This window comes from Chelonoidis abingdonii, chromosome 3 (assembly GCF_003597395.2).
Source record: "Chelonoidis abingdonii isolate Lonesome George chromosome 3, CheloAbing_2.0, whole genome shotgun sequence".
NCBI lineage: Eukaryota > Metazoa > Chordata > Testudines > Testudinidae > Chelonoidis > Chelonoidis abingdonii.
Genome location: NC_133771.1, coordinates 159,499,494 through 159,518,964, shown reverse-complemented (window position 1 = coordinate 159,518,964; position 19,471 = coordinate 159,499,494). Strand labels below are relative to the sequence as shown.

General features: G+C 47.8%; 1 pseudogene; it reads left to right on the top strand.

The window, feature by feature from the left end:
• The first annotated feature begins 18,708 nt into the window (after positions 1-18,708).
• LOC116830632 (histone H4-like) lies at positions 18,709-19,046 on the top strand (annotated as a pseudogene).
• Positions 19,047-19,471: the final 425 nt, after the last annotated feature.

The following is a 19,471-nucleotide window of genomic DNA, read 5'->3' as shown; positions in this document are numbered from 1 at the left end:
GCACTATCTACACTGGGAGTTATACGGCTATACCAATGTAAGTTCCTAGTGTAAACCTGCCCTGAAGCAAAGTCAATAGTTCCCATAGGCCTTATGGCTGTAATTAGGGCACCTACTGGAAGAACAAGCAAGCTCCAGTTCTTTGACAGCCTCTAGAGGGTCCCACAGGACCTGAACTTGCCCAGCGTGCTAAGGACATCATGCTACAGAATTACTCTTCAGTTACAGCTTGCAATGTTGTTTCCAAGGCTTATACATAATCTTGGCAGAATTCAGTTTTATTTATAATTTTCGATAGGCAATATTGGTGTCCATTTTTAAGCTTTTTTTATTTTTATCAATGTAAATTTTTACAGCTGTGAGAATTTATGGGGAGGTCTGATAATTATTTAATGACAGTGAATGTTGATATGCAAAAAGATAAACCTTTTATGACCATTAAACACAAATTAGAGAGACAAGATGGGTGAGGGAATATCTTTTATTGGTCCAACTTCTATTGGTGAGAGAGAAAAGTCCGATCAAAGCTATTACCTCATGGGGACCAATATGGCTACAACACTGCATAAAACACGAATTCTCATCACAGTCAAAATATACAAAGTAAATATCCTTAAATCAAACCCTAACAAGTTTCCTTTTTTTTTTTTCCTTTGCCTCTCTGTACACTTTGATTATCTGTGGAAATGTTTTTCATTGCTTTACCTATGTATGGTGAACTCAATGTTTACCAACATTTACTGATAAAATCCTAATTCTTTTAAGCCTACTCATAAACCTTTCTGTTAAATTGGATGGTTTTAACCTTTTTCCTGGGTTCTGAGAAGGTTTGCTGAAGCTGTCCCACCAAATGCACATTTTAAACAAATCTCTAAGAAGCTTCTCTTCATTAGTCACTTTGCAGAGGATGTTGGTGCTTTTATGGACTTTTTGATTGGTCACTACCATTTCCCTGCCCCTCTCCCTGATAGCTGTCAAACCATAACAATAAAACAAAGGTAGTCTAATTATTCCCTCCCTCCAAAGGATTGCAGTGGAAAAAAGCTGGAGGTGGGGGGAGAAGAGGAAAGGGAGTAAAATGGAGAAATGGTTCTATAATTAGGAAGGCATAATGTGCAGTGAAAAGCCCATTCCTTGAGGAAGATACATTGGGAATTAACCCCTTGCAGATATTTGACCAAACTCAGACAAAGGGTGCACGTGGTGGGAGTTAGGGAATGCCTTTATGAGGCAGAAGCTACCCCCTTTTAAAAAAAAAAAAAAAAAACTCCCTCAGGAAGAATGCAGAAGGGATCAGAGAACTTCCACCCTCTTGTCTATCTTTTCTCTAAGACCTTAAAATAGTAAAACATCAAACAAACATCAAACAGTCTTAGGCCTGGTCTACATTACAGAGTTGGGTCCGAAGCAAGGCAGCCAAGAGTCTACACTAAATTTAGCTCTCACCATTCTTCCTCACCCACTAAGCCAATGTAATAACTCCACTTCCATGTGAGACACAGAGATTAGGTCAATGCAGTGTCAGTGTAGAAACTGCATTACTTATGTTGACTTCAGTGGCCTCCAGGAGGTGTCCCACAATGCCCCACTTTGACCACTCTGGTCACCATTTCGAACTCTGCTGCTGAGTGGACAGGTACACTCCCTTTCCCTTTAAAGACCTATGAAATTTTGAAATTGCATTTCCAGGTTGCCTGGCTTGGAGAATTCACTTAACAACTTCACCGCTGGCCATGCTGGCTCCACACAGCAGATGCACTCCTGCCTGGGGTATGCAGGAGGTGTTGGATCTCCTGGGTCTGTAAGGAGCAAAGGCTGTGCAGGCACAGCTCTGAGCCAGCCATAGAAACATCTACATCTATGAATAGATAGCTTGAGGCATGGAGGAGAAGAGTTACAAGAGGGACCAACAGCAGTGCCACGGGAAAGCCAAGGAGCTGCGGCAGGTGTACCAGAAGGCAAGGGAGGCCAACAATCACTCTGGTGTGGAACTGCAGACCTGCCGCTTCTGCTGAGAGCTGCGTGCCATCCTCGGACAAGACCACATCACCAACCCCAAGACCTCGGGGATACTTCAGAGGAGCCTGAGTTACAGGCTCCCACTGTGAACAGTGAAGAGCAGGTGGATGAGGAAGAAGAGGAGGTGTATGAGGGACAGACAACTGGGGGATCCAGAGCCACAGCAAACCAGGACCTGTTTTTTTGAGTCCCAGGCAATCCAGCCAGTGCCTAGAGTCCAGCACGGGTGAGCCTGATGAAGGGCAAGGAACCTCTGTTAAGTATGCAGTCTGCTTTGAAATTGCAGGGATGATTTACTCTTTTTTACTTATGCTAGAAAAGTTAGTGAAAAAACCAATGGAGATAGAATTGTTATCTGCTTTTCATTCCCCTGTAGAGTTAGGCAGAGGAGGGGCTGAGAAATACAGTAGTTTGTTTATGTCCACTAGGATGTCCCATGAATCCTCTGTAGAGATCTTGCGGAAACTTTCCTGGAGGTAGTCTGCAATCCTCTGCCAAAGATTTCTGGGGAGGGCTGCCTTATTTCTTCCTCTGCGGTAGGACACTTTCCCACACCACTCAGCAACTACTTCAGCAGCCACTTTTGAAGCACACAGGTTTGCAGCATAGGGTCCCAGTCTGCAGCCAGATGCCTGCAGGAGCTATTCCATTTCAGCCTCCATTGTCTCTCTCCTGAGGGTATCAGTTAAAATCACCACTGCCTTTGGAAAACAGTGCAGGTGTTCAGTTCAGTTGCTCTGTACGCACATACTCATGCTGCTGCCCCCCTCCCTTATTTCCCCAACTCACTTGCTCCCCCTAGGGCTGTACTCCCCGTGCCTGGGAATGCCACCATGCTCTATGAAGAAGAAATGAGAATGTAGTGCTGGCAACTTGTGTGCCTCAAGGGGAGTGAGTTCAATATACCAAGTTTCCATTTATGTTGTGAATACAACTCGCAATAGTACCTCTGTGCATTGTATGGCAGCTGGAAATGGGTCTCTTCATCCACATCAGTGGAGTGGCTCCGCTAGATCAGCAGGAGAAGGAAGAGGACATGGGATGACATATTCCAAGAGATCCTGCAAGCCTCTGCTACTTCAGATACTGAACATAGAGGCTCACCCTCGGGGACTGAATGGACAGGGATAGAGCAGAGGGAAGAAAGGTGCAAGAAAAGGACAAGGGCATGCAGCCAGAAATGCTAGCACTTCTCAAGCAACAGACATGCTGAAGACTCTTGCTGACCTTCAGGTTCAACAGACCCATGCTCGCCTCCCTCAGCAGTCCATAGAAAACTGTGTTCTGGGACCTCCATATGCCTATCCCCCACACCTTCCATGTGGTGTCTAGGGGTGCTGTATTACCCCTACCGCTGCACCCTGGTTGCTGTGTCTCTAGAGTTCAGGCAATCACAGCCAAACATACACTGACCTGTGAAAGATACAGTTGGAATATGTGTTTGCAAAATGGAAATGACTGTTCTTTCCCCTTCAAAAGCGGTTTCCCCTTTATTTATTGTTTCATTCAGTTATAAATGTGTCTGCATGGGTATGGAATAAATTTATGGAAACTTAATTCATCTTCATTCGTTCCCAACATATGCTGTCTGGGGCTATCATTCACAGATAATAGTAAAAGGTGCATCTGCACTATTACATTACCACACACACAGCACTCATTACAAGGTTCATGCCACGGTGCAAAAGAGCAGTGCCAGGTAAAGCACACTCCAGCAACACACATGACTGTGTCTCACTATTGAAATGGTCTTTCAAAGCCTCTCTGAGCCGATAGCTTCAAGCTGAGCTCTTCTTATAGCCTTTGTATCCAGCTGCTCAAAATCAGCAGACAGCCATTCCATCTCCACCCTCCATCCCGGCAGAAACTTTTCTGCCTTTGCTTCACAGATATTATGCAGTGGAATATTTTTTTTTTCACTAAGGTCCAGTCTCATGAGTAGACACAGCCAGCGACCATGCAAATGACCAAAGGCACAATCAACTCTTGTTCTGCATCTGCTGGGCATGTAGTTGAAGCAAACCTTGGTGCGGTTGAGGTAGCTGGTGTATGGCTCAATGAGCCATAGGAGTAAGGGGTAGGCAGGCAGTAATCAATCCAGTGGGGGTTGATTTATCGCATCTTGTCTAGATGCGATAAATTGATCCCCAAGTGCTTTCCCATCAATACCAGTAGTCCAGCGCCGTGAGAGGTGCAGGTGGAGTCAACAGGGGAGTGGCAGCAGTCGACTCACTGTGGTGAAGACACCGCGGTGAATAGGTCTAAGTATGTCACTTAGATTGATCCCCCCACACCCCCAGTGTAGATCAGGCCTTAGAGTGGGTCTCCCAGGGTCACTGTTGGCATTTGACCATCCCCACTGGTGATCCGTCGGTGTGGAAAGAAAGTTCCTGCTTGCAACTTTTGAAGTTCTGTGTTCTTAAAAATGCGCATGTCATGCACCTGCCTGATCAGCCCACACTGATGTCGGTAAAGTGTTCATGGTGGTCCACCAGCACTTGCAATACCATAGAAAAGTAGCCCTTTCCGTTGATGTACTCTGGGACTAGCACAAGCCCTGCCCCTTCCACCCAAGGCCCTGCTCCTTCCATGAACTTCCTCCCAGGGCTGCCCGGAGGGGGGACAAGTAGGGCAATTTGCCCCAGGGCCCCACAAGAGTTTTTCGGGGCCCCTGGAGCGGGCCTTTTCACTTGCTCCGGAGACCTCGGAAAACTCTTGTGGGGCCCGGGCCCCCAGAGCTTCTTCTGCTCCGGGTCTTCGGTGGCAATTTGGCGGTGGGAGGTCCTTCTGCTCCGGGACCCACTGCCAAAGTGCCCCGAAGACCCGTGGTGGGGGGTCCTTCCGCCCCGGGACCCGCCGCCAAAATGCCAGGTCTTCGGCGGCAATTTGGCAGCAGGGGGCCCCCGCCTCGGGTCTTTGGGGCACTTTGGCAGCGGGTCCCAGAGTGGAAGGACCCCTCCGCCGCCGAATTACCGCCGAAACGGGGGCCCCCTGCCAAAGACCCCAAGCCCCCTGAATACTCTGGGTGGTCCTGCTTCCCCCTCCCCCGCCTTGGAGCCCAGACCCTCCCACTCCACCACAGCCATTGGCCCCTGCCCCAGGCTAGCCCCCCGCAGCACCGGAGCACCAGGAGGGCAGGTGATGCACGTCCGCAGCCTGAGCCGTGACCACTGTACAGGGGGACTGGAGCTGTGTAGTGCCACACACAGTGCGGGCAGGAAGAGGGGAGCCTGGAGGCATAGCGAGGGGGCGGGGCCATGCCTGGCTGTTGGGGAGGCATAGCCTCCCCTAGCCTATGGTATCTGTCATCCATGGATATACATGCCATCTGTCACCGCACTTCAGTTCAGGAAACCCATTGCTTCAAAACCCTCCACCGTGTCCTGCACATTGTCCAGAGTCATAGTCCTGCATAGCAGGAGGTGATTAATGGCCCTGCACACTTGCATCACAATAACCCCCGTGGTGGATTTTCCAACTCCAAATTGATTCCCGACTGTTCAGTAGCAATCGGGTGTTGCAAGTTTCCACAGAGCACTCACTGCTAGCTTCTCTGATGTCAGTGTGGATCTCATTTTCGTGTTGCTGCATTGGAGGACTGAGGTGAGGTCTGCACACAGATCCAGAAATGTGACCTTGCACATCCAAAAGTTTTGCAGCCACTGCTCATTGTCCAAATCTGCATTACAATGCAATCCCACCAATCAGTGCCTGTTTATTAGGCCCAGACCTGGCACTCCACCATCTGCAGCTCCTCCATGAATGCCGCCAACGACTTTGATATGTTTTCTTTCTATGTTCCACAGCAATCTAGTCTCCAAGGAATCATCGTGCTCGTAAGTGGCTCTGCAAATACTTGCAGGATGAGGTGCCCTGTGCTTGCAATGCTCATTACAATAGTGTACAGCAGGATCCATGCTTCTGACACAGATGGTGGACAATGAGAAGAGACACATGAGTTTGCTGGAATTTTTTAAAAGAGGCATGAAACATTATGGGGTACAGATGAAATTACGGGTTTGAGAACACAGCATTATGGATGTTGAAATCATGTTCCCAGTCACCCCAGTATAAGATGGTAGCAACTTGCAAAGTGGGATATCTGATCTCTGCAGCAATGCAAGTGCTGCTAGTGAGGACACGCATTGCTGACACAAGGAGCAAACTGTGGACATGCAAAAGAGATTTAATTACTGCTGCAATGGTATGGCAACATCACTTAGGTAGGGTGACCCTATGTCCCATTTGGCTGGGGCAGTCCCCTTTTTGAGCCTTGTCCCGGGTCTCCTGATTTTTTTGGCAAAAGTGGGCATTTGTCTCTTTTGCTCTTGCAGGTTGAGAACCAGATGGCAAGAGCAAATGGGACAAATGCCCAGTTTTGCCAAGAAGATGGGGTGTGTCCCTCTAGGGGGATGCAGAGGAACATTTTGGGGGCGGGGGGAGAAGCAGCATGTTCATTTTGGGAAACATGGTCCTCTAAACTTAGGTTAATGCAATTTTGTATTATAGACATGCCCTTACTGAGCAGACCTCTGTGGCTGTTCCTCACGGCTGTTAAAATTCTGTTTATACCTCCTTATGTATCCCAGAAGCAAGGTTTTTTTTAAAAAAGGGCCAGATTCTCCGCTGCTGAGTGCACTCATTTGCACTAGTGCAGAGTGTTAGTGACTCAGAAAACTCTGGTCATACTGTTTGGCAGCATTTTACACCAACCTTGCACAGGTGTAAGTGGCTGCAGCAGGGCCCAGTGAAGCCCAGAGATAATTTCTCCTGCTTCACTGTGTCTCTGAGCTCATCTGAGCCTGGCGATTCTTGGAAACCAATGCATTTGGCAAGAGAGCTAGAGAGGGCCGCTGGCAGATCCTGGGTAATTATTTCAGATATTTATTTGTGAGCATTATCTAAATTGCCATTCTTCTCATTTTTTAGAGTTTAATGGCAAATGGTTAGTCTTGTTTCCTTCTCTCTTTTGCTTTGGATTTCTGGGAAGTCTTGTTATCTTTGATCAAATGCCCAGTAGTAAATGAAGTCTGAAAGAGGAAAACAGGAGCTATCTGAAGATGTTTTATCTCCTGCATATATCTTTGCACTGCATGGCTACCTAATGGGAGTGATTTTTTAATCAGTCAGTGGTGATTGCTAGTTGCAACTGTTGGTTTCCTGAACGATAACATTTTGTTGTTTGCACTGCAAGAGGCGGGGTGGATGTCTGTCTCCAGCAATAGTAATGGGATAGAGAGTCTCTCTTTTCTTGGGCCTTGTCTACACTACAGGTTACTTCGGTATACCTTATGTTGCTCAGGGTGTAAATAATCCACACCCCTGAGCGACGTAAATTATAACAACCCGAGCACCTATGTAGCTAGTGCTACGTTGGCAGGAGAGCCTGTCCTGCTGACTTAGCTGCCACCTCTTGTGGGAGCAGGAGTTACTAAGCTGGCAGGAGAGCTCTCCCCTGATGGCTAAGAGTATCTTCACTACAAGCGTTATGGTGGCACAGCTGCAAGTGCTGTAGTGTAGATGTAGTCTAGGTCACTGAACAAAGTTAGTATGACTGAAAGTACCCTTATATCTGGGGGCTTTGGAAAAAAGTCAGTTGGTGTTAGAAGGGCAGTATGGCCTAGTGTCCAGGGCACTGGACTAAGACTTAGGAGACATGGGTTGTATTCCTGGCTCTAGCCCTGGCCTGGTGGGTGACCTTGGGCAAGTCACTTCACCTCTCTGTGCCTCGGTTTCCCCATCTGTAAAAGAAGTAATGATACTCACCTCCATGGTAAAGCACTTCGAGCTCTACTGATGAAAAGTGCTATATAAGAGGTAGGTATTATTATTAAACACTATAATTGACATGTTTTATGGCAGACTCAGCAGAGGCCAAGGAGTGAATGGGTCCTGAAGACTGACCACCCCTTTGCCACCAGGTGGGATGGGCCAGATTCATCCATAGGGTTACTCTACTCCTCAGTGATGCATTTGGCCTTGTCCATTCAGGCCCAGTTTGAAGCAAATTCGCATGACAGTGTCATGGTGTGGGGGACACTTGTGTTGCTCATCCTAGTGCCTGTATCTCCTTTGCCAGCATAGGCCACTACCCATATCTCTGATGCGGAGAGAGAACTTCGCTCTCCACAGCTATTAAACAAGTACCTTTAATAGCACTCACTAACCCATGCCTGCAATCTCAGAGCAATAGAAAAACAGATAACACTTTCCTCAAACCACTGGACTGCTATCCGCCATTTGTTGAAAGGTGGCCATGTTATTTAAAGGGGAAGCACGTTAGCATATTCTGACAAAGTGCTGCCACTCCACCAATGCATCTTTCATCACGTACGCAGCACTTGTGAGTCAGCAGGCTAGTGGCTGGAACAGTGGTACCAACAAACTGTCACTTAATTAGACCTTGAAGCTAGGAATGTGTCTGCATTTCTGGGGCCAGTGTCCCACGCTGGGCTCATATCAGTAGTCAGAGTCACTCTTGCTCCATGCCCATCATTGCTGTCAGTGGAGTTGCTCAGAATTTACAGCCTTGTTACATGATCAGAAGCTGTCGCAGTGAGTGTAAATTATGCATGGGCTGCTCAGTGGTACCGTAGTTTAGTACATCAGCCTTTGATGCAGATCTGAGTTTGTATCTCGGCTTGGGTCAGATGCAGTAACAGCCATAGAGCAGTGGTTCTCAACCTTTTTTTTTCTATAGACTACTTGAAAATTGCTGAGGGTCTCGGCTTAATGATTTTTCCAAATGTTGTTTGTACTGTTAGCTAACTACTGTTAATTGTTATTATTATTAAGTTTTGTTTTTAACAGGTTTTTTTGTTCTACAGATAAAAGCACACATTCATATTTTAATATCAGTAGTCTTGCCTTTCTAATGCAATATATGTGCCCTCTCTCCCCTGATGCAGAAGACCCTGAGCTGGGGCTGGGAAGGAGGAGGGGTCTCTCCCCAGCAGCCACAGCCATGGAGCTGGGGAAAGTCGCCTCTTTCTCTGACCACCACAGCCCTATATGTCTCAAATTTCCCCCACCCCCTCTTCTGACCCCACTGCCCCCTCCCATCTACCCCATATTCCTCCTAAGGCCACCACCTCACCTTATATGTGCATCTTCTCCAGGATCCAGGCACCTATTTAGCGGAGCCATGCCTGTGCAGTTCCACTAATTAGGAGGATGGCCCTTCATTCTCTTGTGTGCAGCCGCCCAGGTGCACACCTTAGGGGGAAATATCCGTGGACCACTTGAATGGAGCTCAATTGAACGGACCAGTCTGAGAACCTCTGCCATAGAGGTTTTCTTCAGGTTCTCATCACATTACAGCTAATACAGTTTAATATCACTCCCAGCTCAGGAGATGCCCAGATATGAAACAGCAGGGATTATCATAGATCACAACTGAGGTTTGTTGGCAGGGTTGGGTGGGGTCTCAGCACTGGAGCGGGAGTGCATTCTGCATCCGAGTTTCATTGGCAGAGCTGGCTGGGGCCAAGGATTGGAGCACCTGACTGGAACCACAATCTAGTCCTGCATTATACCTCGAGGCGATGGGCGTTATATCCGATGGACCTGTGATGATCAGCACAGCATGATCAGCACAGACAGGACTCCTGAAATTCTCTAACATCCTAAAGGTCTTGAGAGTTATTTTGACATTAAAATCCATATTTACTGGAAACACATATTTCTATGAGAGCTGTTTATAATGGTTCTAACTGCCAGCTGGGAGCCTGGCATGGTATACTCTGCATAGAGTGTTTCCAATTCTAATGTGCTTTCCCTGCTTTTGGCTAAGGAACATTGGGTGAAAAGACCCTAACCCCATTTCATTCACACCGAACACCCCCAGTGCAGCGGTTGTTCAGACCTTGGCTACACTTGCAAGTTGCAGTGCTGGTGATGGGGTTACAGCGCTGCAACTCACTCGCTGTCCACACTTACAAAGCCCAGTCAGCACTGCAACTCCCTGGCTGCAGCACTGGCTGTACTCCTGCTCGGCTTCGGGTGTAGCAAATCCAGCGCTGGTGATGCAGCGCTTCTCATCAGGTGTGGACACTAACCAGCGCTGTAATTGGCCTCCAGGGTATTAAGAGGTATCCCAGCATACCTTTTCAGCCTCTCTGGTCATCGTTTCGCACTCCACTGCCCTGGGCTCAGGTGACCCGCCCTTTAAATGCCCCGGGAATTTTAAAAATCCCCTTCCTGTTTGCTCAGCCAGGCGTGGAGTGCAATCAATCAATCAATCAATCACACTGACCATGCCTCCGCACCCCAAACGAGCCCCAGCATGGACCAATGCCGAGCTGCAGGACCTCACAGTGTTTGGGGTGAGGAAGCTGTGCAGTCACAGCTGCGCTCCAGCCGTAGAAACTATGATACCTACGGCCAGATATCAAAGTCCATGCAGCATAGGGGCCATGACCGGGACGCTGTGCAGTGCAGGGTTAAAGTAAAGGAGCTGCGGAGTGCCTATTGCAAAGCACGTGAGGGAAACCGGCGCTCAGGTGCTGCCCCCCGACCTGCCGTTTTACAACGAGCTGGATGCGATACTTGGGTGTGACCCCACTGCCAATCCGAGGACGACGATGGACAGTTCAGAGCCGGGAGAGGAGGGGGAGGGTGTAGAGGAAACCGAGAGTGAGACAGTGGGAGACACCCCAGAGTCCCAGGAGGCATGCAGCCAGGAGCTCTTCAGCAGCAGCAGCCAGGAAGAAGCTAGCCATTCGCAGCCGCTGGAACTTGGTAGTGAAGAAACAGCAGAGGAGACTGTTCCTGGTAAGAAGTTTTTATTGTAAGGATGGAAATGTTTTGGAGGAGGGGGGTGGTTATGGCTGCCTGCAAGCATGCCTAGATGTGGAATAGCCCATTGATTTGGTCTATCACGTCGTGGTAATCGCCCTCTGTAATCTCTCTGCAAAAGTTTCAGCCAGAGCGGGGCAATGCGCTTCCGTAAGTTTATAGGAGAGCCACCGTGGTCCTTGTCCCAGTCAGGCTAACGCGTCCGCGCCACTGTGCCGTGAGGGGTGGGGGGACCATTGCTGCACACAGGCAAGCTGCATAGGGACCAGGGCGGAAGCCACATAGCTGTAGAAGACCCTCCCGCTCTTCCCAGGTGACACGGAGCAGCGAGATATCTGGGAGGATAAAATCCTGTGGAAAATGCAGGGATACAGATCAGTGCAGTATCCCCTAGCTGTTCTTTGCTTTCCCCAATGCACAGAAACCCCAGTGATCCCAGAGTCAAGCAGCCCCCCCTTCCCAGGTGAGCCGCGTGTGCAAGATGGCTCCCAGAGTAACTGCTGTGGCAGATGTGGGTGTAGGGTTCAGTGCAGTATCCCCCTAGCTGCTACCTGCTTTCCCCATGCACAGAAACCCCAGTGATCCCTGAGGTACTCACCATCTCTTGATGCTGTGCTGTGGCCTCTGGGTGCTATGCTCGCTATGTGTAAATGATGCTACAAATAGTCTACAAACCCCTTGAGTGTGATTATAAACAATGGAGCCTCTGTAGTAAGTGTTTCTATCTCTCTGTTTTTTTTTTTTATAAGTGTCCTTGAATCCGACTGCATTTTCACGGACTTCTGAGAGGCTGCAGAGTTTACGGCGAAAGCCAAGGAAAAGTAAAGAAGAGCTAGTGAAAGCAGTTATGAATCTGTATTCCAGAGATAATAAGAGGCTGCAGGAATGGAGGGAAACAGAAAGCAGGAAAAAAGAACGGGCTAACAACAGAAAGGAATTGGCTGTCAAGAGACGCACAAACCGGCTGATAAGCGTCCTGGAGCGCCAAACGGACTGTATGCAGTCAATGGTAGCCATGCAGGCAGAGCACTACCGTGCTTTCTTCCCCCCATCCCAAAGCTCTCTCCATTGTGCCCCACTGTTTCCTCAAAACCCCTTCTCCAGCATCCTGGTTCTTACCACCACCAGCTGCCCCCAACACCTGTACGTTCACCTACCAGCCCTGACAACTACGACCCTTACCCTATGCACTCACCCCCATCACCATGCATCATAGTAATCCTGAAGTGCAGCAGGCATTGCACAGCACTCCAGGCAGCACATATTCAACCTCTAACTGTACAGTTCAGCACCCTCCCCCCCCCCCAGCCGTTTTCTGTACTGTATTTTTAATAAAGGATTTCTTGTCTTTTAAAACAGTTTTTATTATTACAGAAAGTGAAACATACTGTACCACAAGGGAAAAGCAGGCACTGCAAATCATTGTAACCACTGCACATCACTCCTGTGCAAGGCACCAAACATTATTGTTGGCTTTCAGCCTCAAATTGCTCCCTAAGGCATCCCTAATCCTTGAAGCCCTGTGCTGGGCCTCTCTATTAGCCCTGCTCTCTGGCTGTGCAAATTCAGCCTCCAGGCGCTGAACCTCGGAGGTCCATTCGTCCCTGAATGTTTCACCCTTCCCTTCACAAATATTATGGAGGGTACAGCACGCGGATATAACCGCAGGGATGCTGCTTTCCCCAAGTCTAGCTTCCCGTAAAGACACCTCCAGCGCGCTTTTAAACGGCCAAAAGCACACTCCACAGTCATTCTGCACCGGCTCAGCCTGTAGTTGAACCGGTCCTTGCTCCTGTCAAGCTTCCCTGTATATGGTTTCATGAGCCAAGGCATTAACGGGTAAGCGGGTCTCCAAGGATCACAATGGGCATTTCGACATCACCCACTGTGATCTTCTGGTCTGGGAAAAAAAGTCCCAGCCTGCAGCTTCCTGAACAGGCCACTGTTCCGAAAGATGCGTGCATCATGCACCTTTCCAGGCCAGCCTGTGTAATGTCAGTGAAACGCCCATGGTGATCCACAAGCGCCTGGAGAACCATAGAGAAATACCCCTTCCGATTAATGTACTCGGATGCCTGGTGGGGTGGGGCCAGAATAGGAATATGCGTCCCATCTATCGCCCTCCTCAGTTAGGGAAACCCATTTGTGCAAAGCCATCCAGAATGTCCTGCACATTCCCCAGAGTCACACTTCTTCTTAGCAGGATGCGATTAATGGCCCTGCAAACTTGCATCACAACTATTCCAACGGTCGACTTTCCCACTCCAAACTGGTTCGCGACCGATCGGTAGCTGTCTGGAGTTGCCAGCTTCCAGACTGCAATAGCCACCCGCTTCTCCACTGACAGGGCAGCTCTCAGTCTCGTGTCCTTGCGCCGCAGGGTTGGGGCAGCTCAGCACACAGTCCCATGAAAGTGGCTTTTCTCATCCGAAAGTTCTGCAGCCACTGCTCGTCATCCCATACTTGCAGGACGATGTGATCCCACCACTCAGTGCTGTTTCCCCGAGCCCAAAGGTGGCGTTCCACGCTGCTGAGCACGTCCGTTACTGCCAGAAGCAATTTAGTGTCAGGAGCGTCAGCCGAATCTCTATTTCATCGTCTGACTCCTCACTGTCACTTTGGAGCTGAAGGAATAGCTCAACTGCCAAACGTGATGTGTTGGCAATAGTCATCAGCACAGTCTTCAGCAGCTCGGGCTCCATTTCTATCAGAAATCATGCGACAGACTCACAATGGCACCAAACGGCTGCAAAGGGAAGCAATGCACCACGGGGCGTTGGGACAGGAAGCGGGAATGACCCGCACCCTTCCGTCCCCTTCCCACAACCCACAGCGCCGAAATGGGACGAGGTGCCCTGTGGGATAGCTGCCCACAATGCACCATTCCCAACAGCGCTGCAACTGCAGCAAATGTGGCCACACTGCAGCACTGGTAGCTGTAAGTGTGGCCACACTGCAGCGCTGGTCCTACACAGCTGTACGACCACAGCTGTAACTCCCAGTGCTGCACGTTTCTGAGTGTAGCCAAGCCCCCAGTCAGGCAATTTCGTATAGGGTTTCCCAAACATGTTATGCCACTGGACAATTCAAGGCCTGGATAAGCTGTTCTATGCAGACAAAGAGCAGTGGAGAAGAAAAGAACTGGAGAGGTGCGGGCGAGAAAGAAAAGAGATTTTCTGATCAAACAAAATACAGATACCATGAAGCACAGTCTTGTTAATCTGCTTTAGGCTAATCCACACAATATTAATTCTCACTTAAAAAGCTCATAGTTACTTTCAGTTTCTCAGCAAGAATGTAATTGCAGAGTTTCTGTAAGAATACAGGACTTTCCAGACTGCCTCAGACTCATCTAGTCCAGTGTCCTATTTCTGACAATAGCCTGCACTGAAGGTGCAAGATTACTTGCATTAGGCAGATAGAGGATAATCTTCCCCCTATGAAGGTCTCATCCTAACCCCTAATAGTTAGAGGTTAGCTTAAATCCTGAAGCGGGAGACTTTATATCCCTTTCAATATTCTTTTTTTAATCATTAATTATCATAACTCTGGATATTCTTGTTATCTATATGCATTTCTAATCCCTCTTTGAATCTTGCTAAATTCTTGGCCTCAATGACGTTCTGTGCAATGAGTTCCACAGTCTAACAATGTGTTGTGTGAACAAGTATTTCCTCTGCCACAAATCACCCCTTGTTCTTGTTTTATGAGCCAAGGAGCCCCAACCTACCTTCTCTAAAGCATTCATTATTTTGTATACTTATATCGTGTTCCTTTTATTAGTCTCTTTTCTAAGGTAAACAGTCCCAATCAGCGTCATATGAGATTTTTTTCCAGGTCTTTGATTGTACTTGACATTCTTCTGTGAATCCCCTCTACTTCAGCAGCCTTTTTGACAAGGAATGACCAGTAATGTACACAGTGTTCCAGATAAGGTCACACTATTGATTGCTGTAGTGAGTTCTTCATGTGATTTAAGACCTCGCTGCGTGTACAAAATAAAGTAGGGAACATTTAGAGATGGATCTGACTCACAATGTTGGGTCCAAATTCTATTAAACTTTGGGGAAATTTGGATTTGTATCAGAGATTCCTGCCTCATGCCTGCAGCATAGTCAGCAGTCCCCTCCATAGCTGCTGAGTCTATTCAAGGATTTAGCAGTGGGACCTTACATGACTGCTGTAATCTGCCCTGGAAGAGTGCCCAGTCCTGATCTGGCCAGGATTAAGGAGCTGAAAAGATGAGTTAAAGCCACCTTTATCACCTCAGCACTGCATGTAGCACAACTTAGGCCTGGTCTACACTACGCGTTTAAATTGATTTAAAGACCGTTAACTCGATTTAACGCTGTACCCGTCCACACTACAATGCCCTTTATATCAATATAAAGGGCTCTTTAAATCAATTTCTGTACTCCACCCCGACGAGAGGAGTAGCGCTAAATTCGATATTAACATGTCGGATTACGGTTAGTGTGGACGGAAATCGACGTTATTGGCCTCCGGGCGGTATCCCACAGTGCACCACTGACCGCTCTGGACAGCAATCTGAACTCAGATGCAGCGGGCAGGTAAACAGGAAAAGCCCCGCGAACTTTTGAATTACATTTCCTGTTTGCCCAGCAGTGTGAGCCGCTGAATCGTCACAGTGGCAGATGCAGTATTCAAATCCAAATAAGAGAGCTCCGATGCCAGGAAAAGTTACTGGAGTAAGAATAACTATGTAGCCTGTTCGCGATACTGGAGACAAGATCTGTTGTATCAAGAGCTCTGCTTACATGACAACAATCCGAAAATGTCAAAAGCATTTGAAAAAAACTCCAGAGAGACAGCAGCACAACGTGACAAGACTAAACGGGAAAGTCCAATGAGAACTCAAATGGAACGCATCATTCAGGGAGAATGAGCAAGTGGAGGTACTGGGGAAGGAATCCAGCTATTCCATATTTTTTCAGTCCCAGCAATCCTCTGAAAAGTATTGAGCGAGTCTTGACTAGAGCTTCCCACATTGGTGCTTAGAGTATAACAGAGTGTCTATGCGTGATTCCAAGAAGCTTACTCAGAGTCTATTTCACTGCCGCCCTATTCACACCTTCACATGAAAGAAATAGGCAAAGTAAAATCATTTCTTTGACTAACTTTGATGCATGCACGCATGCCTCAGTGTGTACTGAGAATGCTGCCGGTAAGCACTGCATATGCTATATAATGATGCCAGTGGCTAAGAGCAGTAATCCGCTCCTACTCCACCTCCCACCCATCACACGGTGGTAGACGGTGCTGCTAGGATTGCACCACCACCACTCAGAGACGCGCCCATGCCTTGCACTAATTGCTCCAATATCATGAGGGAATGATCCTCCGTTACTTACATTTCCCCAGTAGATAAGGAAACATATCATAAATATATAATGCAGTTTTTCCTTCATCATAGCAATGGGGCTTATGAATTCAAAACCCTCCCGCTCCCTTTCCTATTAAGAAACAGATTACGTACTCAGCTCTGGCACTGATACATATACGACCCCTTAGGAGCTGCTCCTCCCTCATTTCATCTCACTAACCAGTCCACTATTCTTCATCCTAGCATTCTTTAATTATACTCATCGACAACTAATGGCGGGTGGGGACACTGCCCACGATAAACACGGAGTTAGCTCCAGGAGTAGGGTTAGGCGAAGGAGGAATAAGAAGTTCATCATTCTGGTGCGTGGTTGTCTTTTAGCTGGGCACCCCTGTGGAATATCTGCATGGAAGGTCAAGCTGTGTCGGCTGATCACCTTGGTCCTCTAATATACTTCACTTGTATTCTAAGCAGAACTGACTCCATATTTTAAATATATGTATGATATAATGCACACGATAGAACAGCAGTCCAAGTGAGTCCAAATGCCGATTCTCTTGCTTTTGCATTGTGCACCAATGTCCGATATATCAACTCCGAGCACTCATGATAGTCAAGTAGATCAGTAAACAGAGAGGGAAGTAGATCATAACCGTCATCCATTGCCCATAGTTTTTCTCACCGGCAGGAAGATCGGATAAAATCGAAACCGTACCAGATAACCATGCTCTGCTATCAATATGCTAGCAAACTAGTGAATGCTGGCTGTGTAGCGCTGAGAGTATACGCCTCCTCTTCTGACGGTCAATCCAGTACAGCACTAACGGTGCTTTGGAAAAAAAAAGAGCTGAACGGGCTCCATGGTTGCCTGGTGCTATGGCGTCTGCCAGGCATCCGAAAAAACGGGGCGAGGAAGAGGAATGTCAGCTTGAATGTTTTCCTGGAGATAGGAATGAGACGACATTTACCCAGAAACCCACCGAACAATTAAGATTCACCGAATTCCAAGGGGCGGGGGAGACTGCGGGAACTATGGGATAGCTACGGAAGAGCTACCCACAATGCAACGCTTCAGAAATCGACGTTAGCCTCGGACCATGGACGCACAACGCCGAATTACTGTGCCTAGTGTGGCCGCATGAAATAGAATATATAATATCAGTTTTATAAACCCGATTTTAGCTAATTCGATATTATCTCGTAGTGTAGACGTGGCCTGCGCCACACCAGAGAAATCATCTATTTGTATTGTCTTCATGCATGCAGGGTGCAGTGGAGACAACTCTCACATCGAGCAGCTACCCTCCATAACCAAACAGTTTCTAGGAGTGGGAGAGATTTAAGCATTCATATAGTTTGGGTCCTATTATTATTCACTTCTGCACCAGGGTCCAATTTAAACTTCATGTAACAAGGCTCCCCTGCATTGCAACTTGTGTCATCATCTACACCTGTGTGAAGTGGATGGGGAGGAAAGGCCATCATTCTGTCCGGTAGTGGTTTATGCCTGCTCTGTGCAAGTATAAATGACTGTCAGGTTGCAGCGGGGAGAATCAGGACCAGGCTGAACAAACAAACATACATACAAGGAGATGAAGGTCAAACCTATGCTATTTGTTCACTGTGGCCCAAATCCTGCAGTGAACTCTGGTGGGTGAACCTTTGATTTCACTGACCAGACCAGATTTCACTCCCCACCCCTTCCGCCTACACTCCCACCCCCATTCTGCCCCAATCTGGGGTCGGGCTGTAGGGGCACCCATTTTTCAAGGGGCCCCCAGTTGGCCGGGGGCACTGGCATGCAAGGGTAGAGAAGAAGTTGCTTGTGTCATCTTCCCCCATCCAATAAAGGGAGAAAAAAATCCCTCATTGCCCCCTGCATGTTTATTAATTTATATTGAGGAGTGCTGCGCAGCTGCTGGAGATGACACAGGGATAAAACAGAGACCACATCCACTTGTGGGGGAGTTATGTTCCTATTTTAATGATCATATTTCTCATAAAAGCAAGGTGTTGGCCAACTTGCAACTCTGATTGTTACTTTTCACTGTCTACATTCCCCCTGCAGTTTCAATGGGGAAATTGGGGTAGGAGTGACTACTCTGATAGGGTTTGGGAAAAAGACAACAGGTTTTGTAGTACGGCACAGGATGGGAAATCTGGGTTTAATTCCCAGTGCTGCCACAGACTTCCTAGGTGACCTAAAACAAGTCACTTTAATATCTGTGCCTCAGTTTCCCCATCTATAAAATGGCGATAATAATACTTTATTTATTCAAAGGGAAGTAAGGGTACACACATTCCGATATGATTATGAAGTGCTCAGATATAACAGCAGTGGGAGCTTGTGATGGAGTGTATACCTCACACTGGTACTGAGAGGGTTAATGGGAGCTTCAGAACTCAATTAACATTCCTTGTGATCCCTGGTGGGGTGTAAGTAGCTCAATTAGCAAGGCCACCTCAGAAGGAGTCTGAGATTTCCTTAACAAGACAGAAACGCTTAGGAAGAGACCTAGCAAAGAGGAAGTGGAGTCAGTTGTGTGTAATTTGATTTTGCCATATCTGGTCGCAGTAAGGGTGGTAAAGGCTTGGGGAAGGGGGTGCCAAGTGCCATCATAAAGTGCTTCGGGATAACATCCAAGGTATTACCAAGCCAGCGATTCGTTGCTTGGCTCGACGCGGGGGAGTGAAGCGTATTTTGGGTTTGATCTACGAAGAGACCGGGGGAGTGCTGAAGGTGTTCTTGGAGAACATGATCCACGATGCTGTCACTTACACTGAACATGCCAAGCAAAAGACTGTAATGGCTATGGATGTGGTTTATGCCCTGAAGCACCAGGGTCGTACTCTCTGTGGTTTTGGTGGCTAAACGGGTCACTAAAGTCAACAGGAAAGAGGAAGTTGGGGAGTTCCTGCTCTCAGAGAGAAATAAGGAGCAGAGTTTTAGGGAAGACTTGTGAAGGACTGAAGTGGTTTAAAGTTGTATTTTTGTTTGGGAATTTGTTGGAGAATTCCAGGAGAGAATCCTGCTAGCTAGTCATGGCCCTGAGGGAGGGGTGAAGTTTGAAACCTCTGAGAGCCTGACTGAAATACAGGTATGCAGTGGGTCCAAGAGGGGACTGTGGGAAAGGCCTATTTTGCAAGCTGAGGAAGGAAGAAGCATAGGGAGGCAGCAGGAAGTGGGTCTGAATATATGTATTTTGCCTGCCTTTTTATAGGATCTCCATACTGGAACCCAGAGGAGAGGGAGGGCCTTGCTTCCCCTACTGGCTACCAAGGAATATGGTGAGAAACCCCTCCTCAGAGAGA